This window comes from Blastomyces dermatitidis (genome assembly GCF_000003525.1).
Source record: "Blastomyces dermatitidis ER-3 genomic scaffold supercont1.5, whole genome shotgun sequence".
Classification (NCBI taxonomy): domain Eukaryota; kingdom Fungi; phylum Ascomycota; class Eurotiomycetes; order Onygenales; family Ajellomycetaceae; genus Blastomyces; species Blastomyces dermatitidis.
The window spans coordinates 2,794,437-2,807,591 of record NW_025544778.1 but is presented as its reverse complement, the minus strand read 5'-3'; positions in this window follow the sequence as shown (position 1 = coordinate 2,807,591).

Sequence of the window (13,155 nt, the reverse complement as noted above, 5' to 3'; positions counted from 1 at the left end):
AAATATCTAGTGAGCAAGCCTATGAGACTATGAGATGAATATCTCAGACAGGTGCTATTAGTCACATGAATTCAGCAGCATGCAGTCTTCAAGTGTTCATTATTCTACCTGTTGTATGAATTGCATCCGCGCATCCCGGAGAATGCTTCAGAAAAGATGAGGGAGAAAGCAGTTGCAGATGCAGCAGGAACAGCAGTTATGAACACAGCAGTAGCAGTTGCAGATGCAACAGTCACAGATGCAGAATCAAGATTAAAAGAGATCAGTTACATATACACAAAAGCTAACAAGTTACTTCTGAACTGAGCAATTCAATTGAAAAGAATACAAGACTCACTTATTAAGAAATTGAGTCTCAAGATGAGAACATGAGTTCTCATATACAATGAGAGTTCTGAGAAGTTTCAACCTAGATGATTTGAGTCATATAAGATACTCAAATCACATTCTCTGAGAATGTACACATTGAAAGAATCAGAGAGACAGGTCTTACACAACTTAATAAATGATTCATGACTTATGAAAGCAAAGATGTAAGACCTGAGCAGATTATGATTATCTACAGTACTATTATCAGCATTGAAAAAGAAGAGACTTATAATTGAAAAGTCTTACAAAGTAAGAGAAATTATAGATGCTTATGTAGACTGACCGCCAGAATCATGAATTTCATGTTTGATTCCATTTGGTCTGGTTCTATACATTTCTTGGCGTGAATCCCGCTGGGACTGGCTATCAAAAAAACAGGTAAAGTGACTATATATCAGATCTTAAAATGAAACCATGACTTGAAAAAAATGAGAAAGTGATCCCATTTGGTCCCATTTAGTCTCATTCTTGGCATAAAGTTACTATTTTTAGACATTTTAAGGTTTTTTTTAGACTATTTTTAATTTTTTAAAAAGTAACGCTTTTTGGTAACGCTCAAATGAGATTTAAAGTCATTTAAAGCAATAAAAATAATTTAAATTGAGAAGTGGAAATCATGGTCCCATTTGAAAAATGTGACAAGAGTAGACAGTAAGTCCCACTGAGACAGTATGAAACTACTATCTAATGTTAAAACCGTGTAATGGGATCAGTCGAATTGATAATGAGACTATCAAAAAATCTGGTCCTGATCCCAGACACGGTCACACGGTCAGTCTATGCTTATGAATCAGATGATCTCACTTATTTCAATCTTTTCACAATTATAAGAAAAGAATGAGAAGAAATGAAGAAATCAGACAAATATCATACTTCAATAAGTGATGAGACTGTAGCCAGTTGTATAATAACATGCTACAGACAGTGAGTGCAACACAGTAAAGAGTGATCTCAAAGCAGCAGACTTACACATAAGTCAGATCACAGAAGAAAAAGGAATTCAGAGTTGAATTCAACTGTTTACATCAGTTCAATTGCAGAGATCACAGAGAATGAACTATCTGAAACATCTGTGAACACATGAAATCAAGTCATCTCAACCTCTGAGAATGCTCAGAGATCAGATGAGATTAGTTTTGATGAGCTGTTCACTATAGTGATCTGAGCAGGCGAAGAGAGACAGTATAATGCATGAGACAGAATTATAAAAAGTTGAAAGCTGCTGAATCTAGTCACTGAATACTGTATCATATAGAGAGTGTGTAAGAGTAGTGGCTAGCAGATAAAGAAAAAGTGTAAGAAAAGAAAAGAAATAATGAATTGATCATCAACTGTAAGAGTCAGCTGTAAAAGACAAATATTATCATACATATCTCATTCATTTTCATATGTCACATGTTTAATCTATTTTCAACACCACACCACCTGAAAAACATCAAAAATAAAGAAAATCTCAAAACTTGAGATCTGCAAGAAATTTGAGAGTTGTAAGCTGCTCTTATAATAACACTGTGTATATCTCTGATTTCTCTACTGCTCTATGTATGACATTAATGTCATTGATCACAAGATTGGCTGAAATGTCAATATAGAAATGTGCATGCATATGTGTAGAGAAATTGAAGAAGAGCACAGAATCCGCAGGACTAGAAGTCAGAGCAGAGGAAACAGAGATGAAAGAAACAGAAGAAGAAGAAGATGCAGAATCAGATGAACAACAGAAGTCATTCAGAGCTAAACACTTACAATCTGATGTATGCATAATCTTCTCTGCAGAGAAGAAAGAGAAAGTAACAGAAGAAGCTTGAAGATGAGAGAGAGTAGTCTCAGTGACATTATCATCTTCAATCAGAATGGTCTCTGACACCAGAGCAACTAAGAATTATTGTTAGTGTATGAAAATTATAAAATCAGAGATGGGAACAGTTACTGAATAAACACTTGCTGACCTTAGAGTTATACATGCAATTACAACATGCATGAGACTTCTCAGAAAGAGAGAGAGAGACATGAGAGAATGCAGAAAGCAGAATGCAGTGTGCAAACAGCTCATTCTTACAACAACATTTCAGACAAGATGTACAAGCCTCACATCTGCAGATGTAAAAGAGTATAACATCTGTGTTCTCATTTCTGAAAACACAGATATCTTTTACCTGTATCATGAAGTTGAATAACAGATATCAGAGAATAGACTGATACAGATCTATCATCTTAAAGAAATTCATTAGAGCAGATGTTCTGATAATGTTTAACTTTACAGTTATGAAAAGTTTCTTAATATCTGTGAATATCATGACTTCATACACAGCAAAACCTATAATGATTTTCTCTAAGAACAGGAAAATCAGTGTTAGAAAGAAAAGATAAAAAGAAAAAGACTTACAATCTCAACACTGTTAAGAAGAGGGGCAATTCTCTGATATGAATGAATGATTCTCTTAGACTAGCCGCCGGGACTATGAATTTCACGTTTGGTCTCATTTGGTCTGATCTCATACATTTCTTGGCGTGAATCCCGCTGGGACTGGCTATCAAAAAAACAGGTAAAGTGACTATATATCAGATCTTAAAATGGAACCATAACTTGAAAAAAATGAGAAAGTGATCTCATTTGATCTCATTTAGTCTCATTCTTGACATAAAGTTACTATTTTTAGACATTTTAAGGTTTTTTTTAGACTATTTTTAATTTTTTAAAAAGTAACACTTTTTGATAATGCTCAAATGAGATTTAAAGTCATTTAAAACAATAAAAATAATTTAAATTGAGAAGTGGAAATCATGGTCTCATTTGAAAAATGTGACAAGAGTAGACAGTAAGTCTCACTGAGACAGTATGAGACTACTATCTAATGTTAAAACCGTGTAATGAGATCAGTTGAATTGATAATGAGACTATTAAAAAATCTAGTTCTGATCTCAGACACAGTCACACAGTCAGTCTAGATTCTCTCATTATAAATATTTAAAATGAATATAATAATCAGTGTCTGTGATCAAGCTTCAGATAGTTATGTCATACACTGTCTTTATACAATAAATTGTTCTAAAGGTCAGTAAGAAGGGTGAGAGTGTACATGCTGAGAAACATGATTCACTGAGTCTACATAACATCTTCTTGAAACAGAGAGAGCTAGTAAAGAAGGCAGAGACAGTAAAACCAGAAGTAGTGAGAGTAGAAGTTGCGGGAACAGAGGTAGCAGAAGCAGGGAAATCAGACACAGAAGTAAGTGTAGAAGATTGAGAGAAAGCAGCAGAGAAAGAAGTGACAGAAGAGGCAGAGAAGAACACTGAAGACTCAGCTATATATGACACAGACAATTTCTTCATTATCACATTCTTTAAGTTCTCAATCAATGATTCAACACTGAGTTCACTATCATCAGTGAATATAGATCTGTCAACATATAAAGATTCTACATGAATAAAAATAAACATCAGCATCTGTGTCCATGCAAAATCATGTTAGAAAACATGATCAGAAACCTGCTGAGAAGAAGAAACAGTTAAGAGCATATAAGAAGATGAAGAAAATGTGTCATCATTCATGATAATACATTGTTCTAGTGATTGTTAGAAGATAAACAAGTTCTGATCACATTTCACAATGTATTACACTTACTGCTAACAAACTGCCTGATATGAGTACTACAATAATGCTTGTTGTGAGAACAGAAAGTCATTGTCAGAAACACATATAATGTGATAGATGAACAGATAAAAAGAGTTGAACAGAAGAAGAAGTAGAAATCTTGAATGAGATGATAATATTCAATAATAATGAAATGAAGAAGATAATTGAAGAATGAGAAAAGTTAGTAAATGAGTAATGTAATATAGTAAAAGCTTCTTTGTGAGAATGTATACAGAACACTAGCTGAATCAGAGATAGGTCACACAATCATGAAATGCTAGTAGTGAGCTAATCCGCATGAGCTAGGGCATACAACATGGTCACGTGGGCGTGACTGAATCTGGTGGGGGAGAATGTGATTTGAAAGAACATACAACCATCAGATAATAACACAGCTGCTTCCAAACTACTAGTGTACGCGTATGAGTGTAAAGGGGCCATAGCGGCCGCTAATCATAATTAGCGTATGATATTACAATATATAAGAAGCCGGCGTACGCCTGTAATCGTACGCTGGCTTAAGCAACCTTTGAATCACAAGAGTAGACAGTAAGTCTCACTGAAACAGTATGAGACTACTATCTAATATTATAACTGTGTAATAAGATCAGTTGAATTGATAATAAAACTATTAAAAAATCTAGTTCTGATCTCAGACACAGTCACACAGTCAGTCTACTGATAGCTGTGAACTGCAGAGAGTATATATTAATAAATTTAGAAGATCTCAGCTGTGTTAATAATAATAAGAAGAATATTAAATTATTACTATTACAATTTATTTTCAGTACACTGTTAAATAATATCTCTGAGAATGAACTCTTAAAGAAAACTTATGTTAGAGTTAGTAACTCTTTCATATCTTATCTTAAGTCAGATACAAGCAGCTCTCATATTCTACTATATTATGAGACTAGAGAAGAGTATCTTCAATTTCTTCTATAAGTGCTTATATAATAGTTAGAGAATGAGATTGTGAAGATTCATCTGAATCAGCTTAAGTAATATAAGAAGAGATTAAGTGTCAGATCTGTAAGAAGAGTCTCTTAGATAAGAAAGTAAGTATAGTCTTCTTTTTCAAAGTTTAAAAGATTATTATATCAGAAAAAGACATAGCAGTACTAAGTATAAATTTTATTAAATAAGAGTCAGTGAATTACTTTTATTTCATTATTATCTTATATACTTATCTTACTGCTATATCTGACTAACTTGAGATTAGAAAATCTGAAAGATGAGATCTTATATTTATTTAGCTTATATTATTAAGTGATTAGAATCTATTCAGTTAACACTGAATATTATATATATAATAGTTATATTGAATTATATCAAGTATAAAAATTCTAGCAGAGTACTGATAATCTGATTCAGTTACTAGTTAAAATATTCAATTTCACTTAGTTAAGCAGCTGATTCACTGTCTTTCTTTCTTCAGTTACTCTGACTTTCTGTATAAACAACTTATAAACACTGAAGAGGTTGATTCAGACTAATAATATTTTATAGCTGTATTTAGACTGACTGTTAGAATCATGAATTTCACATTTAATTCTATTTAATCTAGTCTCATACATTTCTTAGCATGAATTCTGCTGAAACTAGCTATTAAAAAAACATGTAAAGTAACTATATATCAGATCTTAAAATGAAATCATGACTTGAAAAAAATAAGAAAGTAATCTTATTTAATCTTATTTAGTCTTATTCTTAGTATAAAGTTACTATTTTTAGATATTTTAAGGTTTTTTTTAAACTATTTTTAATTTTTTAAAAAGTAATGCTTTTTGATAATACTTAAATAAGATTTAAAGTCATTTAAAGCAATAAAAATAATTTAAATTGAGAAGTAGAAATCATAATCTTATTTGAAAAATATGATAAGAGTAGATAGTAAGTCTCACTGAGACAGTATAAAACTACGATCTAATATTAAAACTGTGTAATGAGATCAGTTAAATTGATAATGAAACTATTAAAAAATCTAGTTCTGATCTCAGACATGATTACATAATCAGTCTAACTGTGCCAGCTTCTGAAGAATGCCTGCTACACTTAGACTAGCTACTGAGACTATAAATTTCACATTTAATCTTATTTGATCTGATCTCATACACTTCTTGACATGAGTCTCATCAGAATCAAGTCTCAAAAAAATCTGAAAATGAATCATTTCTGAGAGAAATGATGTGAAAAATAATCAGATTTATTTCAAGAATATTGAAATGAGAGTAATTTCTCAGAATAAACTGTGAAAGATGATTATTCTTTCAAAATCAGAATGAAACTGAGACTGAAGATTAAATTCAGTCTTATTCAATTTATTCAGTGATTGCTTATATAATCAGAATTTGATAACAATTATTGATAACACTCATGAAATAACTAAATTCATTCTTATATAAGTTTATTCTTTACTTTCTCATGAAAACTACACTTCTCTGATATACTGTGATCAGAGATATTAAACTGTCTGATAATTTCATGTTTTACAATCATGAGTTTCTTAATTATTTCTCCTTGTAATTGTCTCTGATGATAGTGATAAATATCTCAGCTTGAGTTGAACTTTCACTTCATTCTCATCTCTGTCAATGAAATTGTCAGAATATCACATGTCATCAGTGCAATAGTTGAATATATACTCTCAATAATTTTTCATAACTCTAGAATTGATTTAATATGTAAATTTATTGAATTATCTTGAAGATAGCAGTAAAATTCAGTTTTATAAGTATATAGTTTTATCTGATTTTCAGTTGTAATTAATGTATGTAAGTTCTATTTCAAAGTTAGTATTATAGTTCTATGTGATATGAAGTGTTATCAAAGATCATTACTTATTAGAGAATTGTATTTCACTATCTTCACATCTCTAATATCTACTCATTCAAATCTCTGATAGTTGACATTGTAGTAGTCTCAGACTAATTTAATATATAAGTCTCATTTCTTCTCTGTTCAATCTTGAGAAGTGTAAATATTAACTTAATAGAAGAAATCTAGTAGAGCTGTTACAGCATAGTACTCTGTAAAAGATTGTTTAGTTTTACTGTAGTAATATATCAGTTTATCTCTTACAGTAATAATAGCCTTTGCTATAGCATCATTTCAGACTGAATTTCTTTTTGAGTGATTCAACTACTTCTCAAGATAAGTAAATAAACTGTTATACACTTATCAGACTGACTGCAGTATTGATGTATAAGTGATTGAGACTATCTTTATTATCTTATAAAACTGAAACAGTAAATCAATCATATATCTCAACTGAGTTCACTTCATATTAGAAAGTTTTAATATCTGAATCTTTTTCTGATCAGAGTGTTACACTCAATGATTAATTATCTGATATAATCAAAGAGTCTGAACAATTATCTTATATATTGAACTTCACTGTGTTCTAACATTCTGTATTATTTTCAGTAATGTGACTGATTTGTTTATTTATTGAATATTATAAAATCATTGTTATTATTTAGAAGAGATACAAATTGTATTAACAATGTTTCAAATCTGTAATATTTAAATTATTAGTCAATCTATTCAAAATTAACAGTAGTGTTATCAAAAAGCATTATTAAAAAGCAATATTAAAAAGTGTTATCAAAAAATATTATCTTTTGTAAAATGAATACAAAAGTTACTTGAGTAATCACTTTCATCTCATTCTTATCTCAAGAATCAGTCATCTTATTATTCTTCATCTCAATATTAAAATTCTTTATCAGTGTTTATATTACAAGTTGAATCACATGAGTAATTAGACTGACCGTGTGACCGTGTCTGAGACCAGAATCAGATTTTTTGATAGTCTCATTATCAATTTGACTGATCTCATTACACGGTTTTAACATTAAATAGTGATCTCATACTGTTTCAGTGAAACTTACTGTCTACTCTTATCACATTTTCCAAATAAGATCATGATTTTCACTTCTCAATTTAAATTATTTTTATTGCTTTAAATGACTTTAAATCTCATTTAAGTGTTATCAAAAAGTGTTACTTTTTAAAAAATTAAAAATAGTCTAAAAAAAACCTTAAAATGTCTAAAAATAGTAACTTTATGCCAAGAATGAAACTAAATGAGATCAAATGAGATTACTTTCTTATTTTTTTCAAGTTATGATTTCATTTTAAGATCTGATATATAGTCACTTTACATGTTTTTTTAATAGCCAGTCTCAGCAGGATTCACGCCAAGAAATGTATGAGACCAGATCAAAGAATTTATTTTTATTATTATTATTATTATTATTCTTCAATTATAGATGTATGCAGTCAGAGACTATGACATCTACCTGAGAATCTTTAGTTCTCAGAGTTTTTCCTATATCTATAGAGTCAACTATTATACATTTATCAATTTCAAATATGTAAAATCAGAAAATTCCAGCTCAGAATATAAAAACTGTTTACAAATTGCAGTATTTTAACACCTTCTGATAGTTTGAAATCATTTGAAAATATTATGACAAAAGAAAAGAGAACATAGTCTTAAAGATAGATATATTAAATAGATAGAGAAAAGAACAGAAGAAAATAAGTACAGTAAAGAGAGCTACAGAACAGATCTCTGCAGTTTACATCTTAAGCTATATACATATTTTAACACTCTATATAACTGATCACTGTCTCTGTTCTCTCAGGCTCACTTCAGAGGTTATCATTCCCTCTAAAGAGTCATCACTCAGCTAGCTTCTGTAACTAGCTTACTCATAAGTGAGATTCTCACTAAGAATAATATCAGAGCTACTTAATTCTAGTTAAGTCTCTAATCTTTCAGCTGTCAATCTCAGCATTTCAGCCTATCAATTGATCATCACAGTCTTGCTTACACTAACCACCTATTAAGAGTGCCTAGGTCTTGTCTCACCTAGGTTCTTGCTAGACTCAGAGTGTTCTAATTGAATAGTTTTTAAATCTCATTCTCTGAAAGTGAGTGTCTAGAGTGAGAGGAATGAGATCTGATCAGTTAAGCTTGATAATGATTTACTATTCTGCAGGCATTCTAGACCTCAATCACTCTAGTACTGATCTAACTTGAAGTGCTCAGAGAGCTGTTAATTCTAAGATCAGTGAGAATTAGCACTTGAAAACCCTCAGAATGAACATCTTAAGCTTGATAATAATTCACTATAGTGCATCTGAGAGCTTCTGATACTGTTTTATAACTTAACAGTGAAAGCTGTGATTAAGATGACCTTTGCAGGGTTCGAACCTACCCTCTCTTGGCATTCATTCCCCGGGGAGAAGGCCGCTAATTGAGGCTCCATGGTAGCGTAGTTAACTACTACGCCACCGGGCCACCAGATCAAAGAAGATCAAATATGAAATTCATGATCCCAGCGGCCAGTCTATGAGCAATGCAGAGAATATGACCTTATTTATCATTTCACAAATACAAAGTCAATTTTTGCTTCAAGCTGTTAACTATAGTGTAGTTATTCACAGTATTATCAGTTATAATTGTAAGAAGACTGAGACTAATATCTCAATAGTTATTTTTAATCATAGTCATTAATATCTCTGTTATATAATTCTCAGTATGACTACTGATTAATGATTTAAATTCAATTAATATCTCTTGATAAGTTCAGTTCTCATTAATATAATAACATGTAACTTTCATAAATACAAGATTATTTATACTAGTTTATACATTCACTGTGAGAGACACTCTTCAATGATTCTTCAACTCTGATTCTAGATATTATATATTGACTTTATAGTATGTCTCAAGATTGAATCAAAGACAGAATTAATGTGAAATATGAAGATTTGAATTAAGTATTTAAAGAAGTGTTCAGAATTCGAGATTTTCAATTGATTGAAAAGAAAGATTTAGAGATATATATATATAAAGTAATTATTCACAGAAGTTATCAGATAAGAGTTATGAAATCAGAGTACTGATATATAATCATTTTCACATGATTTTCTTCAAATTAGAAAGTTAGTGTTATTAAAAATTATTATCTGATAGAGTAACTTATCAGCTTAGTAGTAATTTTCTGATTATTTTTCTTTTATTATCTGCATTCTGATAACTTCAGATGTTAAGAAATTTCTTCAGAGTTATAATCAGTTTATAATGAATGTTTCTGAATAAAGTTATAGTAATTGTAACAGAGAGATGACTCTTCAGTAATCTATAATACAATCTATTGATAATTATTTTATAGTTCATCTCAGTGTTTGTATTGAGTTTTTCATAAATTTCATGACCTGAAATCAGATATGAAGAATGAAGTGATTATTTATCATGATTAAAAGAGAGTATTCTGTGTTGAATTATAAATAACATAGACTTTGTGATTCACAGTGATTTCTTGAAGAGTTTATAAATCTTTAATAGAAGTAAAATAAGTGAAAGAAGTGAATTCAGAAGATATGATAATAATTTAAGAAAGATAATAATTTATTTTCAATAACTGATCACTGATGTGTGTAAGAAGAATTAATATAAGAGAAAATAATCTTCTTTCTTAGCTTAGTTATAATTTTAGTACTAACTCAGATTGAATATTATCAATGTATAAAAGTAAATAAATAATCTTGATTAATCTCTGTCATATTTCTTGAAATATATTAATATTATAAAAGAGAGTGTTATCAAATTATGTTATTAGATAATATTATTAAAAATATATTAATATTGTGAATATCAATGTTGAAAAAATATTGATACTTATATATTATAGTGACATGATAGTTGAATATATATATATATATTATTTCTGATATTAATAATTGATTACAACTTGTACAATAATTTTTGAAAACTCAAAATTAATTTCAATTATTAACTAATAGTTACAAACTTATAACTAACTAATATAAAAAGAAAAAAACTTTTTCTACTTATTATCTTTCTTCTCTTTCTCATTCTTCTCATTATTCTTTATAATTCACTTCTTATTCTCATTCTTCTTCTTCTTCTTCTCATCTGAGATGATAATCATTTTAAAATCTCTCTCTGCTACCTTCTCAGAAGAGAGTTCTCACTGCTTTCTCTCAGTCAGATTAATCTGTATCTTAAAATCCCACATTTTCTGATCTGCTGTCTCAGATTTCATCTCAGCAGTAAGCAGATTAGCATGCTTAGAGAGTAGAGCTGTCTTCTCAATATTCTGAATCATGAAGCACATTTAAGATCTGAATAAGATCTCAATTCTCTTCTCTGTCAGCTCCTGCTAATCAATTAGAGAATAGAAGTGTTATTAAAAATTATTATCTCTTAATAAAAAACTTATCAGTTTTGACTTCTTTGTCTTCTGCTTCAATATCTTCTCAATCTTCTTCTATTATCACTTATTTACAGTAATACTCTTCTTCTTTCTCTCTCTCTTCATTTTAGTCTCAAATCATTCTCAGAACTTCTTCTGATCTTACTACTACTGTATAAGACTCTTCACTGTCTTCTTTTTCAATCTCTCATAGACAGCATTATTCACATTATTTCTATACTTAGTTCAGTCTAAATCTATCAGAAGTATTACTTAAAATCATTATCATTCTACTTTCTTACAGAGTCTCTTCAAGGTATTATAACATGTCTTGTGATCTGTCTCTCTGCACTTGAACATCTTCTTCTTCTCTTTCTTCAATCTGTGATGATGCTCACGCGCCTTGATGATCCGCAGAACCGCAGAATATTTGAAGAGAGATGATATAATTGATTTTAATAAGTATTAAAAAGAGAGTGAAGACAGATAATAATATAATAATAATGATAATAATAATAATAATAATGATGATGATAATAGTAATAATGATAATAATGATAATGATAATAATGAAAGAGAAAGTGTATCAGAATATATTATTAACTTATTAAACATAAAGAGATAAAGAAACTATTAACAGCTTTCAGAGATGTATAGAAACAGCTACAATGTTATATAGCAATATTATCTTCATTTAATACATGCACTATTAATATTCTTTATATACATTTATCATATAATCTATATCAGAAATACATGCAGAAAACAGATCTTTGTTATTAAAAAGAATAATTACAGTACTTCTCTATTTTCATATTATAAAGATAAGTTATTCTCATTTCTTTCTTCTCTCTTTTCTCTTCTTCTTCAACTCATCACTAAGTTCAAGCTGATATGAAAACTATTAAAACACTCATAGAAACTCTCAAATTGAAGAGTATAGATTAATCAAATTTTAAATACAGATGAATTAAATTATATTCAATAATACTAATTATTCATTCTCTCTTTAATAAAATAAGAGTTGTATCTTTCTCTTCCTCTTCAAATGAAATATGACTCATAAAAAGTGAGTATTATATCAGATTATAATAATCAATACAGTCTCAGCATGTAGAGCTGTATATACACAGTACATGCTGAACTGAGAGACTGCATGAGTTGCAAACTGACAGTAGTATCTCAGAGAGAGTCATGCAGTGTGAGAAAGCTGCAACTCTCAGTTATATATACAGAGAGTGAATCACTGCAGTAAGTATATATACATTGTATAAAAGTAATGCTTTTTAATAATACTCAGTCTCTGATATTATAAAAATAGAGTGTCTTCATAAGATCTGTTTTTATCAGAAGTCAGAGAATCTTATATTTCTCAAGATTATCTTTATATATCTTATCTATGAAATTGATAAGAAGAATCATTGATTTCAGTATTCTACTCTTGATATTATTCAAGTAATAGCAGAGTTCACTCTGATCACACTTTTTAAGTATATATTTTCTAATTATTCACATTTATACAGATATATACTGATTATTTATTAGATAATATTAAGATAATAACTTATCACAGCTGTGTTACTCTCACTGTGAGAGATATATAATTAATAATGAATATTATAAAGACTCTGAGAAGTAAGTATTTTAAGAGTACTGCAGCTCTACAATCTTGATTTTTTTTATTTTTCTTTTTTATTTTTTTCTTTTCTTTTTGTTTTTTTTTTCTTTCTCTTTTTTTTTTTTTTTTTATTGTGATTTTTTCTTGTGTTTGTTTTGTTTTTTATTTTTTATTTTTTTTATATTTTATATTTTTTTTATAATTAAAATTATATATGAATTATAATCTGTGTTTAGAAAAGCAATAATATTTAATAATACTCTTTATTGAATTTTTAACAAATGAGTACTATGTTAGAA